General features: G+C 43.7%; 1 long non-coding RNA gene across 1 annotated transcript in view; it reads left to right on the top strand.

Moving 5' to 3' along the window:
• Window positions 1-22,572, top strand: part of LOC135176568 (uncharacterized) — an 80,898-nt gene extending 58,326 nt beyond the window's left edge. The window contains exons 2-4 of the long non-coding RNA XR_010302732.1: window positions 14,942-15,047; window positions 18,301-18,392; window positions 22,500-22,572. This is a non-coding gene — a long non-coding RNA (uncharacterized LOC135176568). The remainder of the gene's footprint in view (window positions 1-14,941; window positions 15,048-18,300; window positions 18,393-22,499) is intronic.
• The last annotated feature ends 3,383 nt before the right edge of the window (window positions 22,573-25,955 follow it).

Below are 25,955 nucleotides of genomic sequence, written 5' to 3'. Positions count from 1 at the left end.
CCTATTGTCTTTTGGCAAGTCAAATCAGAGTGTAAGCTCTGTAACTAGAACATCCTCATGTCGTTTTTACAAGGGGAATGTTTACAGACATAAGACCTAGTGGGAGAGGCTCATAACATTTCCTTTCACAGTATCACTGTATCATCAGGGCTGGAAGAGACCTCACAGATCATCAAGTCCAACCTTTTGATCTACTGAAACACAGAAGATGGACATGACACTTTTCCTGGGTTCAAGTAATCTGAAATTATTATGCACATACTAGCTTTAACTGGAATAAATGCAGAATGCCCCTGGATCTAGTCCACCCTTAAAAGCTTACCATATATGACATGCTTTAGTACATTCAATTATGCTAACAACAATAGAGTGCAACCTTGTTAGTCATGCTAAAGCAGTACTTTTAGTATTGGGTATGGGGATGAAGCTGTAGAAGAAAGTTATCCTAAGAACTGTTTATAGAATCAGTCAGGTTGGAGGACACCTCCAAGATCATCCAGTCCAACCTGGCACCCAGCCCTGTCCAATCAACTCCACCATCCAGTGCCTCATCCAGGCTTTTCTTGAACACCTTCAGGGGTGGCAACCACCACCTCCCTGGGCAGCCCATTCCAATGCCAATCACTCTCTCTGCCAACAACTTCCTCCTAACACCCAGCCTAGACCTCCCCAGCACAACTTGAAACTGTGTCCCCTTGTTCTGTTGCTGGTTGTCTGGCAGAAGAGACCAACCCCACCTGGCTACAACCTCCCTTCAGGTAGTTGTAGACAGCAATGAGGTCACCCCTGAGCCTCCTCTTCTCCAGGCTGCACACCCCCAGCTCCCTCAGCCTTTCCTCATAGGGTTTGTGTTCCAGGCCTTTCAACAGCTCCATTGCCCTTCTCTGGACATGTTCCAGCACCTCAACATCTCTCTTGAATTGAGGGGCCCAGAACTGGACACAGCACTCAAGGTGTGGCCTGACCAGTGCTGAGTACAGGGGCAGAATAACCTCCCTTGTCCTGCTGGCCACACTGTTCCTGATGCAGGCCAGGATGCCATTGGCTCTCTTGGCCACCTGGGTACACTGCTGGCTCATCTTCAGCTTACTATCTACCAGCACCCCCAGGTCCCTTTCTTCCTGGCTGCTTTCCGGCCACTCTGTCCCCAGCTTTAATTTAGGATCTACATTCTTCTGAGAATTTTTGTTTTCAAGTTCATAACATTGACTGTGTACTGCCACAAGCTGGTGATATGCCAAGTGACACTGTTTTTATGAATCATTATGGGTAAACGTTACTAAAGCACTTCTCATGTTCTAGATCAGTCTTTTTTCTTTGCACAGTGACAAAGCAGCAGTTTGATATTTGGTATTTTACAAAGTGGTGGAAAGCAGTGCAATGTTTCAACTTCAGCTTTTTTATCATCAGAAACACAACAGTAAAAGTGTATGGCCTCTGTCAGCTGACAGTATCAGTAATGGCTTTGAGTCAGTTTCTAGATGTCCTTGGCCTACTATTTGAATGTTTAGTCTTGGTCTACATTTGAGTAGTTCTGCTCCCTTGATTTCCTTCCTCTATTCACTTCTCAGTTTTGTAGCCACCCTTATGTCTGTCATACTGCATACATCTGTCAGTAAACTACAACGTGATTTATTTCGATGCACCTGAAGCTATCTTCACAAAGGGAATTTTCTCACAAAACTATGATATCTTTATTGATGATCTGGATGAGGGCATTGAGTCCAGCATCAGTAAGTTTGCAGATGACACCAAGCTAGGAGCAGGTGTTGATCTGTTGGAAGGTAGGAGAGCCCTGCAGAGGGACCTGGACAGGCTGGATGGGTGGGCAGAGGCCAATGGGATGAGATTGAACAAGGCCAAGTGCAGGGTTCTGCACTTTGGACACAACAACCCCAAGCAGTGCTACAGGCTGGGGACAGAGTGGCTGGAGAGCAGTCAGGAGGAAATGGACCTGGGAGTACTGATAGATAGTAAGCTGAAGATGAGGCAGCAGTGTGCCCAGGTGGCCAAGAGAGCCAATGGCATCCTGGCCTGCATCAGGAGCAGTGTGGCCAGCAGGACAAGGGAGGTTATTCTGCCCCTGTACTCAGCACTGCTCAGGCCACACCTTGAGTGCTGTGTCCAGTTCTGGGCCCCTCAATTCAAGAGAGAGGTTGAGGTGCTGGAACATGTCCAGAGAAGGGCAACAAAGCTGGTGAGGGGCCTGGAGCACAAACCCTATGAGGAGAGGTTGAGGGAGCTGGGCCTGTTTAGCCTGGAGAAGAGGAGGCTCAGGGGGGATCTTATTACTGTCTACAACTACCTGAAGGGGCATTGTAGCCAGGTGGGGGGTGGCTTCTTCTCCCAGGTAACCAGCAATAGAACAAGGGGACACAGTCTCAAGTTGTGCCAGGGGAGGTATAGGCTGGATATTAGGAAGAAGTTCTTTACAGAGAGAGTGATTTCCCATTGGAATGAGCTGCCCAGGGAGGTGGTGGAGGCACCGTCCTTGGGGGTCTTCAAGAAAAGCCTGGATGAGGCACTCAGTGCCATGGTCTGGTTGATTGGTTAGGGCTGGGTGCTAGGTTGGACTGGATGATCTTGGAGGTCTCTTCCAACCTGGTTGATTCTATGATTCTATGATGGTCTGTTCCTCACTGTTACTGTTCTTGTTTCTATAACTTTGAAGAAGAAAGCCAAAGCTAGTAAAGTAGTTTTAGCAGCCCCTCTACATGTGACTATCCTTGAAAAGTATCAGTGACTGACTTCCTCAGTGTTGTGCTTTAGCTCTCACATAGATGTTCTTTCTTTTTGCATACTTGACTCAAAGCTCCTGTTTCTCCATTTTCTCAATCTGTTTCTCAATTTTTGGATGATGTTCACAATATGCTTAGTGTATGTTATGCTGCAGAAGTGTGTCCCTAACCTGTGGGCAATGAAGTGGGATAAGCTCACTGCACATTTGAAAGGTGCCTTATGGAGCAGCTCAAATTGGCTGGAACACGTTCAAAGCTCACACTGCAGAATGTGATGGGTGTATGGGAAACCAAGTGCAGCAAAAAGTCATTTTGATATCTTGCTTATTTTCCCCAAGAACACTGACATCTATCTTTGCTGCCACTGATAAGGGCTTCTGTTGTTAACTGCACTGGTGTACAGCAAGCCTCTTGCTCATCACAGCTGTTGCACTACTGAAGTTTCTTGGCGTATGAAACCACCAGCTTGCTGTATGGAGCCTGTCACATGTCAAGCAGCTGCAACTTGCTGTTCACAACCCATCTTGAACCAGTCCTCTTAAGAGACAAAGCTCTTCCTTTCTTTTCTAACACACCTCAAGTTTGCAGCAAAATCTGTATGTGTGTGCATATGCAGTACCCCTCCAGTCTTTGTCTGTGTAGATGCTGTTAACATCATTCATTCACTACCAGACATGAGCTGGAAGCAGTAAGATAAAAGCCATATTTTATGATTGCTTCCAGAAGCATTACCCTCAGCTGCATAATTACCTGTGGCATCTGTTGGGAGATGTTTGTTACAAAATGGTGTGAGCTATTAATTTGCATACAGCTATTACTCTCATTTCCCCCTTTTGTCAACTGACCATGGCATGCTACACAATCTCTTTCTCATCTAGAGAAGGATGCTAACCCTGCTTTCTTCTGAATCAGGGCACCAAATAAATAGTATCTGTTGTGAAAGGACAGGAAGCAGATGGAAGGGTCCCATGGGCAATAAATGCATGTGTCTATATCGTACACATATGCATAAGGAGGAGTCTGTGCTGGAAGGATGTGCAGCAATGTTTGGTATGTGTCTGTATGTCAGAGAGAGAAACAGGTTGGTTGTACACTGCAGGCCTCCTGCTGATCTCCTGCAGTATGAGCAAGAGTTATACATATTATATCAAGCACCTAACTCCAACTGAAATTGAGCGGCATCCTGCCTACCATTGTGTTTGCCTGCTAGACCTGAGGAATTTTATTGTCCTCATCACATCTCTCATTAATTTACAAAGCATGTCTTTTGTTACTTATTTCTGCTTTGTTTTTTAACCTAATTCTTCAACTGCCTTCCTTTATTCTGTCAGCAGAGCCTTTTCTTAACTCTTTCATAAATGCAGTTCCATCCAGCACCTATCCCTTCTAGCCTTCTAATGAAAGAATTAGTGCCAAGTGGACACTCTTAGTATGTACATCCTCATCTCTGCAGCAGAGAGGAGCACAAGATTCAAGTTCAAGAGCACAATATGTATTCTAATAGTAAGGATGCTGAGATAAACTTCTCTGGGCAAGTGGTCTCAGTAGAACTGAAGGGCTTTAAGAACAGTTTAGATTAGTTTTCACCAAAGATGCTAGAAGGTGTAGTTGAGAGTGTTTCAGGGCAGGAACGTAAATGTGTTGATCTTTCCAGATCCCTCATATCCTTGTTATTTAGTTCTAGAACTACAAATGCTGTAGCTCCTACTCGCTGTCTTCCACTGTCTCCAGTTAGGACTTTTCTGTTGGTTTGATTGGTTTTGTTTTTTTGGGCTTTTTTTGGTAAGGGGATATGTAAATACAAAACTGAACTAATATAGCTGGTGAATTTTACAGGGACATGTGTGGCAGCAGATAAGGAGCCATTGTACCTTAGCTTGAGAACTTTCCTCTGCTTCTCAGAGAGCCTCTCATTGATGATGGTCCTTCATGTCTTAGATTTTCATAACTCCTATTAAGGAGCTGTTGCACTAGTGGCTTTGCAATGGGAGTGCCAAGAAGGAGTCTGTGGGCACACAGCTCTTGTACTATCTCATGTGCCCTGTAGGTAAAAGACTGGAAGACTTGTGTTCCTCCTATGCCCTATAAATAATTAAGGATTTCAAGTGTTTTAAATTGTGTTAATTACAAACCAGTCTTCCTGCTGCAGCAATCTTCAGGACAGGTAGTAATTTCAGGCTGTGGCATTTCAGCTTGCTTGCTGCACATGCTGTATGCAGAATGCCACTCAGAGCAGATGATTGTTGTCATACAGTAAGAAATTGTGATACACTCCCCACATCAAATTGAAAATTAGGTAATTACACTTCTTCCACCTACATCCCCCTTCCCATTTCAACTGAGAATAAATTTTCTAAAGGTTTCTGTAAGGTTAAGGGGGAACTATTAAATGTTTCTTGCAGTCCATCCCTCAGCTGGCTACAGCAGAGCAGCAAAAGCATGAGCCATCTGCATCACTTCATCTGAATGGTAATGTGCTTTGAGATCCTTGGGAGATGAAATGCATTTTATACCAAATCACACCTGCAAAGTGTTTCATTAATTTCTAAAAGAATGTCTGCTCTTATCTTAGTGAAAGGACTTGGAGATCTCTGTTATACTCTGTAAGTTTGAAACAAGAGAAGAAGCTGGCAATAAAAGGTAAGCCTGGGCTAGCAAGCCTAGCACCTGATCAAACCTTCCACAATGCCTCTCCAGGTTCACAGTTTTGCTTTTGCTTATTTCTTGATAATTTCTAACTGAATTGGAGAATTTTCCTGAGTTTTTTTCCAAACCATTTGCAAAGACACTGTTGATAGGAAGGAGCAGAAGACACTTTTCAAACCTATCTCTGTTTCATCTTCTTTTTTTTTCTCTCTTTTATTGGTCCTAAGTATCTACAAAGGGAGTGGCAGCAGTCAAAATTAAACCTCACATTCAAAGGAATTATAAGAGAGGAAATTCAAAGTGTTCTAGCATAAAATAAGGTCTTCAAAGTGGTGGTAGCTCATTTTCAAAGCCTCACTTTATACAGAACTAAACCATACAGTTAAGGGAAGAATATAAACAGATTTGATTTACTGGAGAGCAGCTAGCTGGGATACCATCTCCTTTGCTTGCCCCTACAGACCGCATCACTTGGCAGTGCAAGGAACACAGGTGCTGCTGACCTGCTTGTGCCTGCAGCCTCTCAGTGCTTTGATGGTTGCTTAAAGCTCTGCTCATTGCTTCAGTGTTTCCCCAGCTGGTGAGTCTCAGGGTGAGTGCTGGAGAATTTCTGGAGTTGAATCCATAGTTGTTATTGCTGCTTTCTGCCAAGACTTTAACCTTTTTTAAACAGTTGTACACAGCACTAATGAGCCTCTGCAAATAGAAGTCTGTATTACATTGGCACTGCAGTTTGTGCCCTGGAGTTTTTTCAGACACTAAATGCAGCTGAAGGGAAACTCTGTTTTATTCTCAGATGTTAAGTGCCCAGAATTTCCTCTCTTCTTCAGCAGGTGTCACAGCAAGTCATACCTCCTAATGACCCTGTTAGTGTTAGAGGCATTTAATGGCATGACTCAGCCATTACAAGCTGTATCCTGAGAATTCCTATCTCATCTTCCCTTCCATTCTGAGGCCAGCTGATGGATGCAGTGGTGGAGCCAAGTGAAATGCTGAAAGCAGCTCTCTCAGCATGCCATGAGCAATAGAGGAGCTAGCAAGGGTAACTAATAGGTCATGCACATATTCACTGCAGTGGGCACACACTTCATGGATGTAACCTTGCTATGTTCTGTATCTCAGTCTTCTATTACCTTAAGCCTGTTCTCAAACATACTATCTTCAAGGTATTTTTGAGAGCAGCTTTAAGTTAACTGAGCAAGGAGCCTAACAACAATTTGGTTGTCTTCATATGAAAGGTTTGTTGTTTAATAGGCTCTTAGACCTGAAGTCCTGAATAGCATTTCAAGGCTTTCTTGCCATGTCATCAGATTATAGCTCTGTTTACTTCCCAGCCAGGATATGCAAATACCCATGACATGTCTTTACAATGAAATGAAGAATTACCAGACTGTTATTGCTGATTTTCTCCTCTGCTCCCTCCTAGACAAAATTCACCCTTGAATCACTTTTCTCATCTGGTTGCTATCAGCTGGCCTGACAAAGCAGACAAAGCAAATTTTCTAGATCACTGACAGAAGTGAGCATATTCTTTATAGGTTTTGTTAAATGATATATTTAAGAAAAAGAAGCCTTCGCCTTGTCAATTTGATGGAAGGAATTGGAAGCATTTAAGTCTGAAAGTGGGATATAAGAGGGAGATGTGGATTATTAAATGCAAAACAACATAAAAGACTTGGCAGGATGGAGAAACTACATGTGACAGGCCTGATCCTCTGCTGCACTCTGGCTTCTGAAGGCACATGTGGTTGTGTGGAAGATGCCTCAGGAGAGTACCAAGAGGACAACCTCTGCTGAGCACAGAGGACTGGGGTAAATGTGAGGGTAGAGCAGAGGAAGGCATGGGTCCTTCAGCCTCAGGGTGGAGACGAAGGATCTGCTTCTTCCATGGACTTCCATCACTTGTTCAGTGCTGCCTCCACGCACGCTGGTGGGAAGATTCCAGCTCTTAGTTACTCCCAGCTCTTCTAGCAAGATGAAAGAGGAAGGAACACAGTGATCCTGAGACTAGAGACGCTCAGAGAGTAGGAACTCCTTTGTCCTGCATTGTGCTGGCAGATGCTGAAGATGGAGCCAGTATACTGGCCATCAACTTTGGGTCTTCTTGGCCTGTGTGTTTGGGATTATCTAGTAAATGGCTTTCATTAGTAATTGATACATACATTAAACTTGGTAGAGAAGGTATCAGGCTTGAAGAGGGGGCCAGAGAGACAGAGTGACCTTCAGATGCCTGGTTTCTGACTGCTGAGAGGACCCCCTGAATAAGCCAGAGATGTGGGGTTAGCTCTGGCTTCCCCCATTGGCCAGGCTGAGTCTGAGTTGTGTAACAGCTCTGTCTCATGCCTTTTGTGAGTGTTTGCATGTGTCCTGCAGTGGCACAATAACTGGAGTGTTGACTGGGTGTGTCCATGTCACTGACAAGGTGATGAGCAAGCGTTGCCTTCATCTCTTCCAAGGACATGGGAGCCATCTGAGTTTGTGCAAATACAGGATCATAAAACTATCAGTGTAAAACAGGCCATTTTAATTTTGTGAAATGCAACTATATAAGCAGGGAGACCAAATTCTGGTCCATTTATTCTCTCCAGACCTTAGTCACAGTAGTTGAAAATATTTCTAGGTGGCATAAAAGTGTCACCTCATAAAATATGAATACAGTAAAATATTGATACAACTTCACACTCTGTTTCAAGATTCCCACATCAACAGATTGGGGGATTTGGGGTTTTGAGGGTTCTTTTGTAGTGCATGCAGACCTAAAGAGAGACTGGATTTCCTACCTAAGACTTATTCATAGAATCAACCAGGTTGGAAGAGACCTCCAAGATCATCCAGTCCAACCTAGCACCCAGCCCTAGCCAACTAGACCATGGCACTAAGTGCCTCATCCAGGCTTTTCTTGAAGACCCCAAGGGACGGTGCCTCCACCACCTCCCTGGGCAGCCCATTCCAATGGGAAATCACTCTCTCTGTGAATAACTTCTTCCCAATATCCAGCCTATACCTACCCTGGCACAATTCCAAGTGAAGAGGCTCTGGCTGTGGTCAGTGTTTGAACTTAGTTGTTTTTTTCAGAGATTCTTTATCGTTCAATTCCTCTGAGGTTAAGGTGCTGACCAGTGCAGCCCAGGCTCTTTCACTGGTTCTGGAAAGACATTAAAAAGCTTCCCCTGAAGACCCTTAGCAGTTAGATCTCTTCCCCCAGAGTCTGATTTGCTGAATTCCACTTGTACAGAAGGCAGGAGCTTTAGCACACTTGGCAGACAATAGTATTTCCATTAACAGCTAAAAATAAGCAGTTACCTGATAACACTGATAAATGACTACCTTCAGGGAAGGGAGTGTGTATTATTTAAGAGGCATTATCTGAGCTGAATTATAAGGTGGGTAAGAACTCTCTTCCTTTCATGTGAGTGGAACAGAAGGGCACATTGGATCTCAAGTTTGCTGTATGGAACACTAGAATGAAGGTGAGTCCTGCAAATAATCACAAGACAACTTTTATGCTTCTTGCAAACTCTTTCAGGGGGGACCTAATTGCTGTCTACAACTACCTGAAGGGAGGCTGTAGCCAGGTGGGGGTTGGTCTCTTCTGCCAGGCAACCAGCAACAGAACAAGGGGACACAGTCTCAAGTTGTGCTGGGGGAGGTCTAGGCTGGATGTTAGGAGGAAGTTGCTGGCAGAGAGAGTGATTGGCATTGGAATGGGCTGCCCAGGGAGGTGGTGGAGTCTCTGAAGGTGTTCAAGAAAAGCCTGGCTGAGGCATTTAGTGCCATGGTCTAGTTGACTGGCTAGCTGGGTGCTAGGTTGGGCTGGATGATCTTGGAGGTCTCTTCCAACCTGGTTGATTCTATGATTTTATGGTATCTAACAGTCACTACAAAAATGGTTTTCAAAGGTTTTTTTCCATTAATCATATGCTTACAGAAGCAGTTATCTTAATAAAATCAAAGGCTCTATACTACTTGTGCTTTCACATTTGAGACCGAGCAGCTTAGCAGCACAGTCTAGGGGAAGATGAGGTTATTTCATTTCCTGGTGGCATACTGCATAGTTTTCTGTCTTTAAACTTGCTGGGGTTAGTGTCTAAAAGCAGGCTCTGTCAGAACATCAGACATTCTTTCTCCCACTCTCATGCCCCATTTGTATTTTGGACTATTTCCCCAGCTTTGCTAAGTATTCTTTCAGCTCATAAAGTTCATTTAAGAGCTCATCAGGAATATTCACCTTCCCAGATGCACAAAGTCTTGCTTATCTTCAGTCACTGAATATCTTGAAGTATTATTAGCCAGAATGGGATGATGGTTTTTGTAATCCAGACCTGACATCTAAAATTCTTCAAGGAATCCAAACAGTTAAGAAGGTTTCTTTTTTTATTTCATCCTACAGAGACTTTTGCTATCAGCAGAGACAAACATAACTTTTTATGCAGTACTAGCTTCTATGAAAAGCTTACACATATGATTAGATTTCAGTGAAGCAGCTTGTGTATAAATGTAAGCAAGAATTTGTTACAGCAGTGGAACTATTCTGAATAAGAAGCATGGGACCCCTGGGATCCTCTGGTGAAAGGTGTTATTATCTGTATCACTCATATCAGATACGTTGTTTTTACATGAATGCTGTGCTTGTACTCAATTCTTTTTCTAAAGTTTGAGGGGGAAAAAAAGATACAAAACCTGGATGGCCTGAAAAGAGGATCAACCTCAAAGGCACTGCATGTAGACTCTTCCCCAGCACAGCTGGCTGACAGGTGTTTCATGGAATGAAAGGTCAGAGGTTCTTTTTGTGTGCTAGGCTACAGTTTGCACCTACATTAGATGTCTTCGATGTTTGCATTCACACACACCACTGAGAAGGTCTTCTTGCTGACTACTGTAGAGCTCAGAATTAGCTGGCTAGCTAAAATCACGACTTGACTTTCTTTGTGCTGCCCACTACCACCAGTAGTCCAAATGTCCAAACGTTGACAAGCAGTGCCTGATTTGTGGCCAGAGCAGGAGCACTGTAAAGTGGATAGGCTTGAGCAACGTATCTGCTGCTTTTCTTGGAGGTAGTGCAAAAAGAACAATTTGTTTTCTCTCACTGCTTACAGAGATACAAGGGAGAGCTGCTTGCAGCTCTGCTCTCACTGGAACATTCAAACTCCTTATCCTTCTGAGAGCTCAAGGTTCAGGCCAGTCTTGGGAAAACTCATTTGCCTCAACCTGCGATCCTCGTTTTATTTTGTGCGCTGAACATCACAAGCTTCCACATCCCGAGCTTAAGCTTCTTAATGCTCCATGAAAAGCATCAGAGAGTTCCCCCATTTCATGGCAGTTGTGTTAGGAATGTGCCATTTCTTCAGACAAAGGCACGTTTTGCATTTGATTTCAGCTGAACCAAGGTTTCACTCGAGTCAGTCTATACATTTTCCCTGCACACTAACTGAAGTACCACCTAAACGATGTGAGGTGTGTCCCTCTTCTGGAACACATGTTGCATTTTGTACAGATTTGTCTGATTTCTTCCCTGTTACTAATAAGACACACACACACACACACACCCCCCCCCCAGTCAACTTTGTGCTAGGTATTTTTATACAGTGCTAAAGGGAGACAGCATTTAGCAGTGGTTTAGTGCCATCAATGATGATGAATCATAGAATCAACCAGGTGGGAACAGACCTCCAAGATCATCCAGTCCAACCTAGCACCCAGCCCTAGCCAGTCAACTAGACCATGGCACTAAGTGCCTCAGCCAGGCTTTTCTTGAAGACCCCCAGGGACGGTGCCTCCACCACCTCCCTGGGCAGCCCATTCCAATGCCAATCACTCTCTCTGTGAAGAACTTCTTCCTAATATCCAGCCTATACCTACCCTGGCACAACTTCAGACTGTGTCCCCTTGTTCTATTGCTGGTTACCTGGGAGAAGAGGCCACCCCCCACCTGGCTACAATGCCCCTTCAGGTAGTTGTAGACAGTAATAAGATCCCCCCTGAGCCTCCTCTTCTCCAGGCTGCACACCCCCAGCTCCCTCAACCTCTCCTCATAGGATTTGTGTTCCAGGCCCCTCACCAGCTTTGTCGCCCTCCTGTGGACACCTTCCAGCAGCTCAACATCTCTCTTGAATTGAGGAGCCCAGAACTGGACACAGCACTCAAGGTGTGGCCTGAGCAGTGCTGAGTACAGGGGAAGAATAACCTCCCTTGTCCTACTGTCCACACTGTTCCTGATGCAGGCCAGGATGCCATTGGCTCTCTTGGCCACCTGGGCACACTGCTGCCTCATCTTCAGCTACTCTCTACCAGTACCCCCAGGTCCCTTTCTTCCTGGCTGCTCTCCAGCCACTCAGTCCCCAGCCTGTAGTGCTGCTTGGGGTTGTTGTGGCCAAAGTGCAGAACCCTGCACTTGGCTTTGTTAAATCTCATCCCGTTGGCTTCTGCCCACCCATCCAGCCTGTCCAGGTCCCTCTGCAGGGCTCTCCTACCTTCCAACAGATCAACACCTGCTCCTAGCTTGGTGTCATCTGCAATCTCTCTGAGCTAGTGATCTATGTTCTCCCATAGTCCAGGGGTGAAAGTAGCTATTTCTACAGCATAACCCATCCATGCTTGTTCAATTTCTACCTTATGAAGAGATAAATATAGGAATGTGTATTTCTTTTCTTGACTGACAAGGGAGCTTAGCCAAAGAGTTCTGTTACAGATATTTGTTTTGCAGACCTGTAATGTGGATAGACAAATCCCAACTCACATGTGCTAAGCAGGAATAAAGCCCCTTCCATCAATCAGTGTCAGCTTGGAAAACGTTCTTCATTTTTTTTTCCTCTTGATTTGACACTAGAGTATCATCATGTCTCAATACTGGGCTGTAGTGCAAGCAGGATACACAGTAAAACTTCTCATAACCCTACAAAGTTGAACAATTTTATGGACAGAACATCTGTATAATTGTATTAGCAACAGTTGTTACTATATATGTTAATGACCTAGTTTTGCTTAATTTACCCTCCAGTCTAAGTGCATATATAAAACTGAAACATTATATGCTAGGCCATTTCCTTGTGATTTCAGTATGTGATTTGGATGCTATGAACTTGGAGCACTTGTCATACATCTCAGTGAGACACAAACTATCTTTTGAGTCTACGTTAGCAGGGGAAAAATAGAGGGGGGTGAAAATGTGTCTGGTTTTGTAGTGCAACAAGCTCTGCCTGTAACTGCTAGGATAGTTTTCACTGTGACAATGAGATTGTAAAAAACCCATTCTGAAGTAAAAAGCAGCTTCCTGCCCCCACACACTGTATTTCAAGGGTCAAAAGGGAACTAACTCCAAGAGCAGCAGAAGTCTGCCTTTGTGCTGCACTGCAATTGGTTCATGTCCTCATTAGAAGAAAAAGTGATCCACTCGAAGTAGGATGTCAGCTTAGCCACTTTGCTCTTTCCCACATACTCTCCTTTGAACAGAGAAGGGGTTTTATTCTATTGTCAAAGTCCCTTAGGATCACAGTTTTATGAGAAACTTCATGCAAGTTTAAAAGCTATTTGAGTCTGTTCTCGCTGCTGATACTTATACAAGGCAGGTTTCTTCAATTATTTAATCTCCACTTTCTGTCAGCAATGACTGCCTTCATTTTTTTTCTTCAGCTGCTTGGTTTCGTTGCCCCACTAAAACCCTGGTATTTCAGGGTGGGTTTTGTGGGCTGTTTTGTTTTTTTCTGAGGGTCATGCTAAGGATAGCTCAGGAATTTGAAAAAAAAAACCAACCAAACACATTTATCAGCTCACATTCCCTCTCACACCCTGGATGAATAAAAGCAGACAGATCATAGAATCAACCAGATTGGAAGAGACCTCCAAGATCAGTCCAACCTAGCATCCAGCTCTACCCAGTCAGCTAGACCATGGCACCAAGTGCCTCATCCAGGCTTTTCTTGAACACCTCCAGGGATGGTGCCTCCACCACCTCCCTGGGCAGCCCATTCCAATGCCAATCACTCTCTCTGCCAACAACTTCCTCCTAACATCCAGCCTAGACCTCCCCTGGCACAACTTGAGACTGTGTCCCCTTGTTCTGTTGCTGGTTGCCTGGGAGATGAGGCCAACCCTCACCTGGCTACAGCTTCCCTTCAGATAGTTGTAGACAGCAATGAGGTCACCCTTGAGCCTCCTCTTCTCCAGGCTGCACACCCCCAGCTCCCTCAGACTCTCTTCATAGGGTTTGTGCTCCAGGCCTCTCACCAACTTCATTACCCTTCTCTGGACACATTCCAGCACCTTAACATCTCTCTTGCATTGAGGAGCCCAGAACTGGACACAGCACTCAAGGTGTGGCCTGACCAGTGCTGAGTACAGGGGAAGAATAACCTCCCTCGTCCTACTGGCCACACTGTTCCTGATCCAAGCCAGGATGCCACTGGCTGTCTTGGCCACCTGAGCACACTGCTGGCTCATCTTCAGCTACTATCCACCAGTACCCCCAGGTCCCTTTCTGCCTAGTTGCTCTCCAGCCACTCAGTCCCCAGCCTATAGCGCTGCTTGGGGTTGCTGTGGCCAAAGTGTGGAACCCTGCACTTGGGCTTGTTAAATCTCATCCCACTGGCTTCTGCCCACCCATCCAGCCTGTCTAGGTCCCTCTGCAGGGCTCTCCTACCTTCCAACAGATCCACACCTGCTCCTAGCTTGGTGTCATCTGCAAACCTACTGATGCTGGACTCAACCCCCTCATCCAGATCATCAATAAAGATGTTTAACAGGACTAGGCCCAGCACTGATCCTTGGGGAACACCACTAGTGACTAGCAATTCTGGCACCTAATGTTATGCCAGGACCAGATACGTGCTGCGCACCTCATAAAGCAACAGCACAATGATAGGTTGGTGTCAAGAAATGAAGGTTCTTTTAATGGCTTTTGTCAGAAAATGCCACAGAATAACAGCAACCAGTAAAGACACATTCATTTTTGTCAGCAAAGTGAGGTCACTGCACTCACATGATTCCCTCTGAGGGTTTAATAAAAACTCCCTTTGCTGCTGGATCTTGCTATAAATAAGCAGATGGTGGTACATTTGGGTCCAGGCTGTTGGTTTTATATGCAAAATGTCTTTGGATAGCAGAAGGAAAGGTTGAATAGTGTTATATTAAATAACAAAAGCATGCTGTGTTTAAAACCAAAAAAGAAATGGAAGCAAGAGCAATATTATCAGTATGAAATCCTCAGAGCCTGAACTTCTGGCAGTGGTTTAAAGCCAAGGGAGATAATACGTAGTTAAGATGTATTACTCAAATACAGTAAATTGGAAAATCTGTGCAGTCTTGCTGATTTACAGCAACAGAGTTTTGCTTCTGTGATTTTCTAGTTAAAACTTCAAATACACTATTTTTTAAAGAAAATACTCAAGTTCAGCCATAAGCCTACTTTGAATGGCTCTGATTGCACAGCTTGCACCTGAAGCTTTGTATTTTTAACATTTACTTTTAGCTTCCTTTACAATTGAGGTGATGAAGGCTTGCTTACTTTGATTTATACCTTCAGAAGGATAACATGATCTCATTTTCCCTTCATTCTCTTCTAGCACCTAATGGTATGTTCAAATGGAAAAACTCATGACACTGATGCTCAACTTCGGTCATGAGTGGCTGCTGTGATGAGAGGCAGGGGGCAGCTTGCTGCAAGCTAAGGTCAGTTTATTGTACTTTCAGCACTTGGTTATACACAGACGGGAAGAGAAAGCAAGGAGACAACTCAATATGAGCTAGTTGTCCAAGCAATCCACACTTTATTGAGAGCATCAGACTTCAAGTTACAAAGCACATACTTTTCAGTTAAGGTGAGTAAAGTGAGCGCACGCAGCATGCAACGTGGTACTGTTCACTAGCATTTGGTGCATCTAAATATTGGAATATGCATAATCCTCCCTACTTGCAGTTACTGCTATAGCGTTTAGCACACCTAGATATTGGAATTTGCATATTCCTCCTATTTCCTTCCTAATCTTGACACAGTCCCACAGAAGCTGTTTATCAGAAGGCTCAAGGACGAATTCCTTTGAGCTTCTTCACACACAGCGCTGTGGTTTACTGCAGTTCCAATACTTGGACTTCACATCCAAGGCTTGATTGTACAAGCTTCTAGGGGCTCGTGCCCCCCACTTTTCAGCCAGTTCCCAACAGTTATATACCTTAACTTACAAGTCTAAAGGTCATGCCAAATCCTCACTGGTCATAAAGACAGACTCTAGTACATACCTCATCAAGACAGACCTTGTACGTTAGCAACTACATACTGGTCATTAAGACAAACCTCGTACATTAGCAACTAGATAAGCAAGGATCAACAAAAAAACACGAGTTGCTGCTTTACATTGTTTTGTCTGTTGCAACATTCTCTATTTTACTTAACTCAGTACTTTTCCCCTTTATACATTCTGAACCCATGGCTTACGTTCCAGTATGTCAAGATCAAGCAACTGTACAGCACTAGAAGCCCTATCACAGTATCATCACTCCCAACAGGCGGCACAAGAAGGGCTTTGTGCCATTTAAAAATCTGTTAGATTCAAGCTTTTTTCCCCTCTAGAGTAATAGTATCTAGTGTAGGCCTCTCCTAGATGCTTTTACTTCCATATAGTGCATTTTCCAGAAGTATTCAATATACAGCACTTGAGAGAAGTGCAGGCAGTAGCACATGGAGTGTTTGCCCTAGAGTTCTCGCTAATCTCCTTGCTATGAGCATAAACCTAACAGCTGTGTCATGACCACTATCAGTGCCTCTCTCAAACCATTGCAAGAAGGACTTGGACTTTCCCTTCTCTGTGTAATGCCAAAAGCAGACTGGTTCTCCTGGTTCCAGGAGGCTCCAATCCAGCCTTTCCTGGACAAGTGCTAGCCTTTCTTATGGACTCTTCAAAAACCTCACATATAAATACTCTTGGCAGGAGTTGTCCACAGCAGTTCATGGCACTATCAGGCCCCTGCTGCTTTGGAGTCACTCAAGCAAAGGACCACAGCTCCTATGTCATAAGCAAGGTGTCCTTCATGGGAGCTGCAGCTCTCTGTATTTGTAATAGAAGTTGCCTAAGAGTTGCAAGTTACACTTGCCTGTTATGAGCTGTTCCAGATTGTTCCTCTTTCAGGAATCCCACTGTAGCAGCCCAACCTAGCTGTTATATCAGTGCTGCTCTGGTATCTTCTTAGGGTCATAATGCTGAACTGCAAAGTGTTCAGTTTAGGTGCAGTAAAGACCATCAGGAAGGTCACTTTGTAAAGTGAATCCAGAAATGCATTAATTTGTACCCTCACATACAGCTTGTGTGAAATTTGTCTGTTGGAGGTGTAGCTGTGTATTTGGTGAACACTGAGTGCTGAGTGGGAGCGAGCTCATGGCTCTGCTCAATTGCCCTAGGAGGACAAAATGACCCTTCAGGAAGGATGAGATGGGGGAAGACAGCTGCCTGACTGGGACAGGATAGCTATGCCCCAACATCCCTTTGCAGACCATGATTAAATCCCACATGTTGTGGAGGAAAGTTGCTTGTAGCAGCTTATGCTCTCAGGGGATAGAACTACTCTGCCTGCTGAAAAAGTCCTGCCAAGCATGAGCTTTGTGATCTCTTGAGAAGGGACAGTATTCATTTGAGTAGTTAAATTCCAAATGAAAGTAAACTACTGGAGTGGAGCAGAAAATATGGAGTTGTCCAGGTAAATATTGGCATGTGGTAATTGCAAGTGAACTTTTGTTTCCTTATCTAGGAACAGTTCACAAATTTCATGTGCAAGCTTTGCCTTACCTACAGCTTAAATGCAGTTGTCTCAGGGGAAATATGGAGGTTATTTAATAGTGCCCAGCAATGTCTCAAAACAACTTAGGGCAGGAAGAGAACAACAGCACCATATTAAATTAAAACTGCACAAAGCAAATTTTAGGGAGACAGAATGTAATTACCCAACTTGGACTGTGGCCAAGGTACTGATGCTAACACCTTTATGTTTTTGTTTTTTTGGTTGGGGTTTGGGGTTTTTTTCAATACTGCAAGAGCCATGAAAATCACAGATATGAGACCTTGCTCTCAGTCTCTCCTCTGGAAGACAGCACCTCAAGTATCACACTGCCCATTAGCACTGTGATTTTATTGACACAGTACCCACTAACATAGAAGAAGGCCACCTACTGAAGAATATTCATAATTAATGCTAAAAAACTTGCACTGCTTTCATTGTGAAACAAAGTTCTCATAGCAGTGTTTCCCCAGGAACAAAAAAGAATGAAAAAGTAGTTTGCACTTCACCTCCAAGGAATTTTGCAAAGGTCAACCACTAGAGCCGGCTGAATGCATTATTTAGTGACTTGACCATTTTCTTAATGAATATTTCATTGGGCTTGTTTTTACAATCAGCTATTTCTGTTCATGCTAGAAGGAAGTATCACTAAATCCCTTTTTTTTTTCTTTCTGTGGTAGATAATGAGACAGAAGCCGACAAAGGGAGCAGATAGAACCACTTGTCCTTGATTTTTAGCAGCTCCTAATTTTGTTGGGTTGGTTTGCTAACTCCCATCCTCTGCATTTGTTAACCTACAACACTGTAACAGAAATCAGGACCCTTATAGTTGTCCAAATATAAATCAGTAGCTTTTCTACAAAATTACTCTACAACACTGCTGGCTCATCTTCAGCCTACTATCTACCAGTACCCCGAGGTCCCTTTTTCCTGGCTGCTCTCCAGCCACTCTGTCCCCAGACAGAGTATTATTCCCATTCTTACACTGTTCTGAAAAGGGAAGGATTTGTAGACCATCCTATTTTGTTTCAAATCTAAACATTAACTTTTAAAGTAGTATTCATTAGAGTCTGTGGAGAAAGGCATTATGTGAATGAGTCTAATACAAGTTACTTTATTCCTGCATGCTCATAACCTAATCTTGTTCTCAATTCAGGTGCCTGTTTATCGTCTTGCCCCAGTGTATTAAGTTGTGACTAGACCTTCAGTGTGGAGACCTTGAGAAAATTGGTCAACAGAGGCTTACAGGTATTATGTTTATATGGCTGTACTTTATGTTTAAAAAGGCAACTTCTTTAAGACAGGATAATGCCCACATTATGGCCAAACTTTCAACAGCAGTTATACTTGCTTTACAGTTACTTTGAGAACCTGTTTCCTCCCAGTCTTAGCCAAAAGTAATTATAGGTATCCTGGTGATTGCCTGTATTATGACTCTGACTGTAAAAACATTTGAAATGTTCATCAGATATGTAATATTAAAAGGATGCCAGACAAATTATGAAAAGAAAAATAGAAAGGAAAGTGGCTGAGATGTTTAATACCTTAACTAAAAGGAGGAAAAATAAATGCATCAAAGCCTAAGCAGCAAATCTACTTGCTGTATTTTCATCAAATATTAACTAGATCCTGAGGAGTTTTCATTATCCAGATGAAAATATTTGGCTTATTTATCAGAGTGCAGACACTTGAATCGAAATGATAGTCTTGTATGCAATCATCATGGAATGGTATACATCAGAGACATTGAAACTGGTGAAATGATTGAAGCCTTACATTTGGCTGTGTTCCTAGAAAGCCCTGGTAGCATGCGTTCAACTACTCACAGTGTGTTTCTGAAGCACTTCATTGAGAACAGGGCCTTTGACTGTAAACCTATGTTGCCAGGGTCTCTGATTTCTTGTCTGCACCACGTGGCTGCCATCAGATTAGAGATTTTTTTAAAGTAACTTTTTTTGCTTTATGAACTGTTGCTATAACTGAGCTCTGCTATTAGCTAGGTCTAAATGTTTTCATCTATTCCACACCCCTGTTGCCCTGCGAGATTTTTAACTGTTGTTTTCTTGTACATTAATAATTTCCTTGTGTAATTGTTCCCAAGAGAATGAGCTGGAAGAAATACGAATTAATTTGCATCTTTTAATGTATTAATAAACTTCCCAAGGAAAAAAAAATCACTCCGCCCAGATGGAAACCAATCACTTTAAATCAAAGCTTAGTGAATTTTAAAGAGGTTCAGTGCTTTGTTTTTTTTCAAGAAGTTGCTGAAGAACAGTGCCCTGCATGTTAAAAGTGATTATAAAACACAAACTGTAAAAGCCCTGGGTCTTTTTTTTTTTGCTGCAGCAGAGTTCACAGGCATTTAGGAATATGACTATTTGTTGCAGGTTGAGAGGTCTCATGCTGTAAGTAGTAGGTTCCCCTTTTCACTGAAAAAGTATTTTAAACTGTTTTAGGGTCTTGTTTTAATCATCTGATGTAAATAGACAATTCATGCTACGGTCTCTAAAACATGGAGCAAGAAAAAGAAACGTCTTTTTATGTACAATTTATTCAAATAGAATCTTCAGTGAACAAAATGTTCTATCTTATGTATTCATTTATAACTGCGATGTCAGGTCCTTGCTCACCAAAGCACTCATCTTTGTATTTCTCTGAGCATTTGAGTAACCAAAGCACTACTCCTGAGTGACTAAAGCAACAGTTCTGAGCGTGTGCTTTACGCTAAATACATTAGACTGCTCTTCCAAGTTGTGTCACAGTTACTCACATGCTTAAGTGATTTACTGAATTGGGAATCTGACATTCAAGATGATGTATTTTAAGCTTGGTTAAATTCAAAAACAAAAATGAATGCTCTAGCACTCATTTTCCAAATGAGATGCAAAATACATAATTAATGCAAAATATAAGACTCAATGCCATAGTTCTGATTTTTATTTTAGCAGTTGATAAAGGATTAACATTTGGCAGGCCAATTTGTTTAAATGGCTACAAACTGTCTAGGCCAGAATGAATTCCACAGTATGTATTGAAATAAAATGCTCTTTAGTGTCAGAATCCCTATTTAATGTCTAAAAAAAGATAAGTAGATTTCTTGTTAGGAAAATAAAAGGAGGACTTGCAACTGCTTTTACCCAAGAGTTGGTTACATCTTGCAGCAGGTATGAGAGGGAACAGACAGAAGGAAAGGACAGATGAAGGTCAGGGAGAAAGCAAGGGTAAACAGGGCAAGCTTGGAAGCAGAGTGGAAAGTGTTAGAATTGTGACCAAGGGGAAGCTGGGGGAGTATCAGAAGGAGCAAGGTCAAGATGCTTTCAACCAAGAGACTATAGAATCATAGAGTGGTCTGGGTTAGAAGCAACCTCCGAAGGTCATCTAGCCCAACCCCCTCTGCAGTCAGCAAGGGCATCCTCAACTAGATCAGGTTGCCCAGAGCCTTGTCAAGCCTCACTTTAAATGCCTCCAGGGATAGAGCCTCAACCACTCCCTGGGCAACTCGTTCCAGTGTTCCACCACCCTCAAAGTAAAGAAGCTGTTCCAGCCTGTTCCTAACATCCTGTCTAAGGTCTTTGTTATCTCTGGAAACCTCTCAAAGACTGGATTTAGCAGAAATCAGGATGTTCAGCAGGTTGTGCTCCTTTTCCTCACCTTCTTGGTAAGAATTGTGCCTACATTATATAGCTGAACTTCTACTGCAATTCTGGTTTATAAAAAGTGCTACTGCAAAGATTTGCATCTCCTGACTGTCCAACGTCACCTGGGATTTATTAACTTCAGTTCAATCACTTACAGTTAGTGCATTTATCACCAGCAATCCTGAATCTGCTCTATCTGTCACTTTAATAAATTAAACTTATTAATTATTTTAACTTTCTGAACTTGTATCAGTGCAGCACCTTACTGGGGCACAGGAAAGGAGGCAAATGTTAGTTTTGTCAAACAGCTCCAGTAGAAGTTTTGGGGCTTTCAGGCAGGTGCCAGGATCTTACCCATAACGTGAGATGTGGTAATTTTCTGTTTAATGGCACTTTTTTTCCTTACCATTATTTGAGAAAGGCATCAATATTGTCTCCCCAAATTCCCTCCACACTGCACTGCTTAACAGTATCTAACCTAAAATAAGAACATGACGCTCAATGAATATGCATTTGTCACATCAATAGGAGGAAGAGATTAAGACCAAAAGTCCCCCGTAATCTGCTGGGAGAGTTATGTGGAGTGCTGGAGTCAGCACAGACAGAAAACCTTCAAAATATTTTTCTTCAGCTCTAATTTGAAAAAAATTCAATGGCAAAGTTTACCCTAAGGAGAAATGGTGCTAGCCACAGAGTTATTTATTTTCTGCAAATGAACACAGGCAGGATTCTATCTGAACAACTGACATAGACCTCCTTTTCTCCACAAGGATGGCAGGCATGCAGTTAACATCTTAAAAATTGACAATAACCCTATTTATGAACAAAATAATGGGCTTGTGGTGCACCACGCAGCTTCCCAGGATTGCATTGGGTTACATGCAAGATTTTTTTACTTTCTCATTTCAGGTGGCTGGCAAGGCAGAGCATGTGGCTTAAAATATGTCACTTGCTATCTCCTAGAGATGACTGCATTGCTCACGATCCTCACTTTCATGGCAAGAAAACAAATCCCTTAAGAAACCAATTCTCTATAAGAACAGATTCACAGAATCAACTAGGTTGGAAGAGATGGAGTCACTGTCCCTGGAGGTGTTCAAGAAAAGACTGGATGAGGCATTTAATGCCATGATCTAGTTGACTGGCTAGGGCTGGATGCTAGGTTAGACTGGATGATCTTGGAGGTCTCTTCCAAACTGGTTGATTCTGTGATTCTATGAAATGCAAATCATGTTGTTGGTGAAAACATGGCCTATTGAAATGGTAGGATTTTTTTTAATGTCAGTGTAAGTTTTGCTACACTTCTGATTTGTGAGGAATTTGTGTTTTCAAAACCCAGCATCTTTGTGGGTTTTTTTGGTCGGGTGGTTTTTTTGGTTGGGGGTATTTTTTTTCCTTGGAAGTATCATTGTTTTTTCACATACCACCTGGAGAAAATGCTTACTGGTTTCCAAACACCTCTTATTGATGTGTGTCAGCCCTGAAAAAAAACAGAATTGCTTCAGATCCTCCAGGAACTACATTCTGTTAGTATTCAATACTCATATAACACCTGAGATTGGCAGAGAGCTCTGGAGATTATTGAAGCCAACTGCCCTGCCCAAGCAGGTTTTTCAGGGCTGTGTCCAGTCAGCTCTAAGCAACCTGCTCTGTTGCTTATAGTAGAACAATACACTTTTTTAATTATCATGTTTAAACAAAATGTCTTGTATTTCAGTTTGAGTCCACTGCATCTGCCCTCTAACTGGAAGTCGCTGAAGAGTCTGGCTCATTCTCCTTTACTCCCTTCCACCAGGTATTTATACACTTTAAGATCTCCTAAGCCCTCTCTTTTCCAGATTTAGCAAGTAACACCTCTCTTGGTCTGTCCTCATATGCATGATGCTCCAGTCACTTAACCACCTCAGTAGCTCTTTGTTGAACTTAGTATGCCCATATCTTTCTTTTGCTGGGGAACTCAAAGTGGACACAGTACTCCAGGTATGACCTCACCAGTGCCAGGCAGAGGGAAATTACTACTTCTCCTTGACCCAGTAGCAAAACTCTAACACAGCCCATGATACTCCTGGCTGCTGCTTCTGCAAAAAGCACATTGGAGCTTCTTGTTCAACCTGTGCCCACCAGGACCTCTAGAGTCTTTTCTGCTAATCTACTTTCCAAGGGGATGGCCCCAGCCTGCACTGGTGGATGGGGCTGTTTCTCCCCAGGTCCAAGCCTTTGCATTCCCTTCTGTTGAACTGTTTGACATTCCCATTTGACTAATTATTCAGACAACAGACATCCCTCTGGATGGCAGCACAAACATCTGATGTGTCAGCCACCACTCCCAGTTTTGTGTTATCTACAAACCTGAGGGTGTCTCTGTCCTATACTCCAGGTCATTAACAAAGATGCTACAGAGCACTGAACTCAGATCCAGGTGTTGGATGCACAGTGCATTTGAGCACAATCTCGTGAACATCGGAGTTAAAAAGCAAACTGTTAAATGTGCATTTGGCTACCATCTCACCTATGAGCCTCATTGTCATGCTGTTATCCATGCTTTTGTCAGCATGAGCTTGAATCGCTGCAAAAGCACAACCAGCTGCTTTGAAGCTCCACTGTAATACCAGGTGGTAGAGTGACTGAAGCTATTGCCTTCCAGTATGAAAGTCACCTTACAGCAGTGCCAACAGAGGATCTAGCCTGCTGGTTTTAATTCAGAAACTCTTAGTGAAGAACTTGCTTATAGAAGAGGCCACTTTCTTCCTCACTCATTAACCGATTTTGCTAGCCAGAGCATTTGCATGTCAAGTAGGAAAGGAGTGCCTGCTAGCAGGCAAGTCTCTCTGAAAAAGCCTCTACACCTGCATTTGCTGCAGTGTGAGCCCCATATGGATTTGGATGGTTTCTGGCAGAACTACCTATTTAAGAAACAATTTGTGACAGCACTGGATTGAGGATCTTATTTGTAAGTCCCAGGAGCTATTTTTTACATGATTACATGCTGTAGTAAAATATATGAATTTGATTTCTTGCATAAATTATGACTATTAATAACAAAATTATAAATTTAAACATTAATTATAATAATTATGCCCTTAGCACCTGACAATTATACTATTACAAACCCTGAAATAAACACTGGAAGTCTCTAAATAAACACTATTTTTGTTGCCTGAAAGTGGCATTTTTTTTTTCTTCCATTGCAGGAGATGTTAGGGAAATAGACTTCAAGGCTCTGGATTTTAATTTACTGTTGTGTTCTGCTTCATTCTTCTCATTCAAATTGTAACTCAAAGTCCTGTGTGCTGGTGCACTTTTAGGCCTCTCTCACATCTGGTCTCTCTTTTCTGACTTGTATTTCATGAACTAGGAGTTCAGTGCTTTTCCTTTCTTACAGTTTAAACAAGGAGTTTCCAAACTACAGCAAGGCTAGTCACAATTCTCAAAAGTGCATCTGTAATTCTCATTCTATCTTTCCATTGTTGTACTTAATTCAACTTTTGTTATTGTTGTTGTATTTGTCTTTGATCCTGCTCAAGACTCTCACAGCATGTTGTACTTGGCTGTCAAGAGCCCTACCCCTATGTAGTGTTTAAGGCTGAAAACTACAGAGCTGTAGCTAGAGTGGGGCTGAAAAGAGGCTGCCAAAGAAAACACATGGCAGCTGAAAGAGTTCTTTGAAGAATGCTGTTTCCCAGTAGTGCCTGCATCATAGCTTGCACTAGACTCAGGAATAACACTAGCATTGAGGGAACAAGCAAGCCTGATCACAGCTGGGTTGGAGCTGACAGTAATTCTTCTCTTAGTAATAGTAAAGCCCTGGACAGAGCCATGTCACAGCCTTTGGCTCAGCCTAGGCTTTGGGTTAGGGCTGGTGGAAAGGAAGAGCTGGAGCTCCAGTTGGAGTTGAGCTGCCAAAGGAAATTAAGAGCTGTGAAAACAATATCACCCTGAAGAACTGATAGCCCAAGGAAGCGCTGTGATATCTTTCCTAGGGCTCAGTTTAAGGGTTAAGCTTGGAAAAAAGCTCAGGGCCTCTATTTGAAGCTGGAAAAAAGCTGCTGAAAAAGAAATTAGTCAAAGGTGAAAGTTTAGCCCCTGGAAGGGCTGGAGTGCCCCTGTAAGGCAACGATCAGGGCTGGAGGCAGTCATTTCTGTTTTTTATGTACACAACACTACCATTTTGTGCTCATCTGACATGTGGGCAACCGCTCTAAGCCAGGCAATAAGCCCACATGGAAGAGAAGTGTAACTCTAAGAAGAGCATGACAAAGAGGTAGATTTAGCTCCCAGTTCAGAGCAGACTGCTCTGTCATAAAAGGAAGGAGATATCTTGATAAGGGCAGGCCTTAAATTCACACGCAGCAAGTGGCAACGGTAACAAAAACGCCGTAAGCAGGGCCAAGGCACGGTAACGTAGGCTACAGACACCAGCAGCAGCCTGGCATGCCTGCTGCTGATGCTAGAGCTCTGTGACGGAGCGACAGCAGCTTGCCCGCGTACTCTCGCTACAGAACCTCTTCTCCCTACCATTTTACAGGCACAGAACGGCCAGGAAAATGGAGGGGCAAAGCGCGGCGAACAAGACCGACTGTGGCACAGCTCGGAGACGCAGCTCGCTTGGAGGCCTCGCTGAGTATGCTGACAGAGCTCGTGCCACCTGCTGGCTAGCAGGAGCAGCTGCCGCGCAGGCCCCGCGGCCCGCTCCAACACGGGAGGCAGAACAGCTCACGGGCAAGGTAGGGCGCCTCTGCCCTTAACAGAGAGCACTGCGCGAAAAATCTGCAGGGGAGCTGGCACGTCGAGGCAGCGATCTGCGCAGCCCAGGCGAGCACCCGGCCAGTTGCAGATCGCCCCGCGGCGGGGCGGCTTTGCCTCTCCCACCCTGCAGGAGAGGCGCGGGCGGCGCAGCGCCCGGCGGCGCCCACTCTCTACGTGGTACCGCCGGGGTCTCCGCGGCAGCTGGTGAACGCCGTTCTTTCGGTAGCGAGGGCGGCGGCGCTCCCCCTCCGCCCGGTGGGAGCGGCCCCCGCAAGGCGGGCAGCGCCTGATTTACTGCCTGCGACATGCAGCATTGCGTAAGGCAGCACCGGGGTTGCAGTGACTTCCAGAAGTTTCCGGGCCCTTATTAAAGATGGCTCCGTGCCCCTCACTCAAGCTGTAGCGGATCACTTCGGGGGGCGCTCTG

This window comes from Pogoniulus pusillus, chromosome 6 (genome assembly GCF_015220805.1).
Source record: "Pogoniulus pusillus isolate bPogPus1 chromosome 6, bPogPus1.pri, whole genome shotgun sequence".
NCBI lineage: Eukaryota > Metazoa > Chordata > Aves > Piciformes > Lybiidae > Pogoniulus > Pogoniulus pusillus.
Note: the sequence above shows the minus strand (reverse complement) of the source record. Positions and strands in the feature narration are given on the sequence as shown.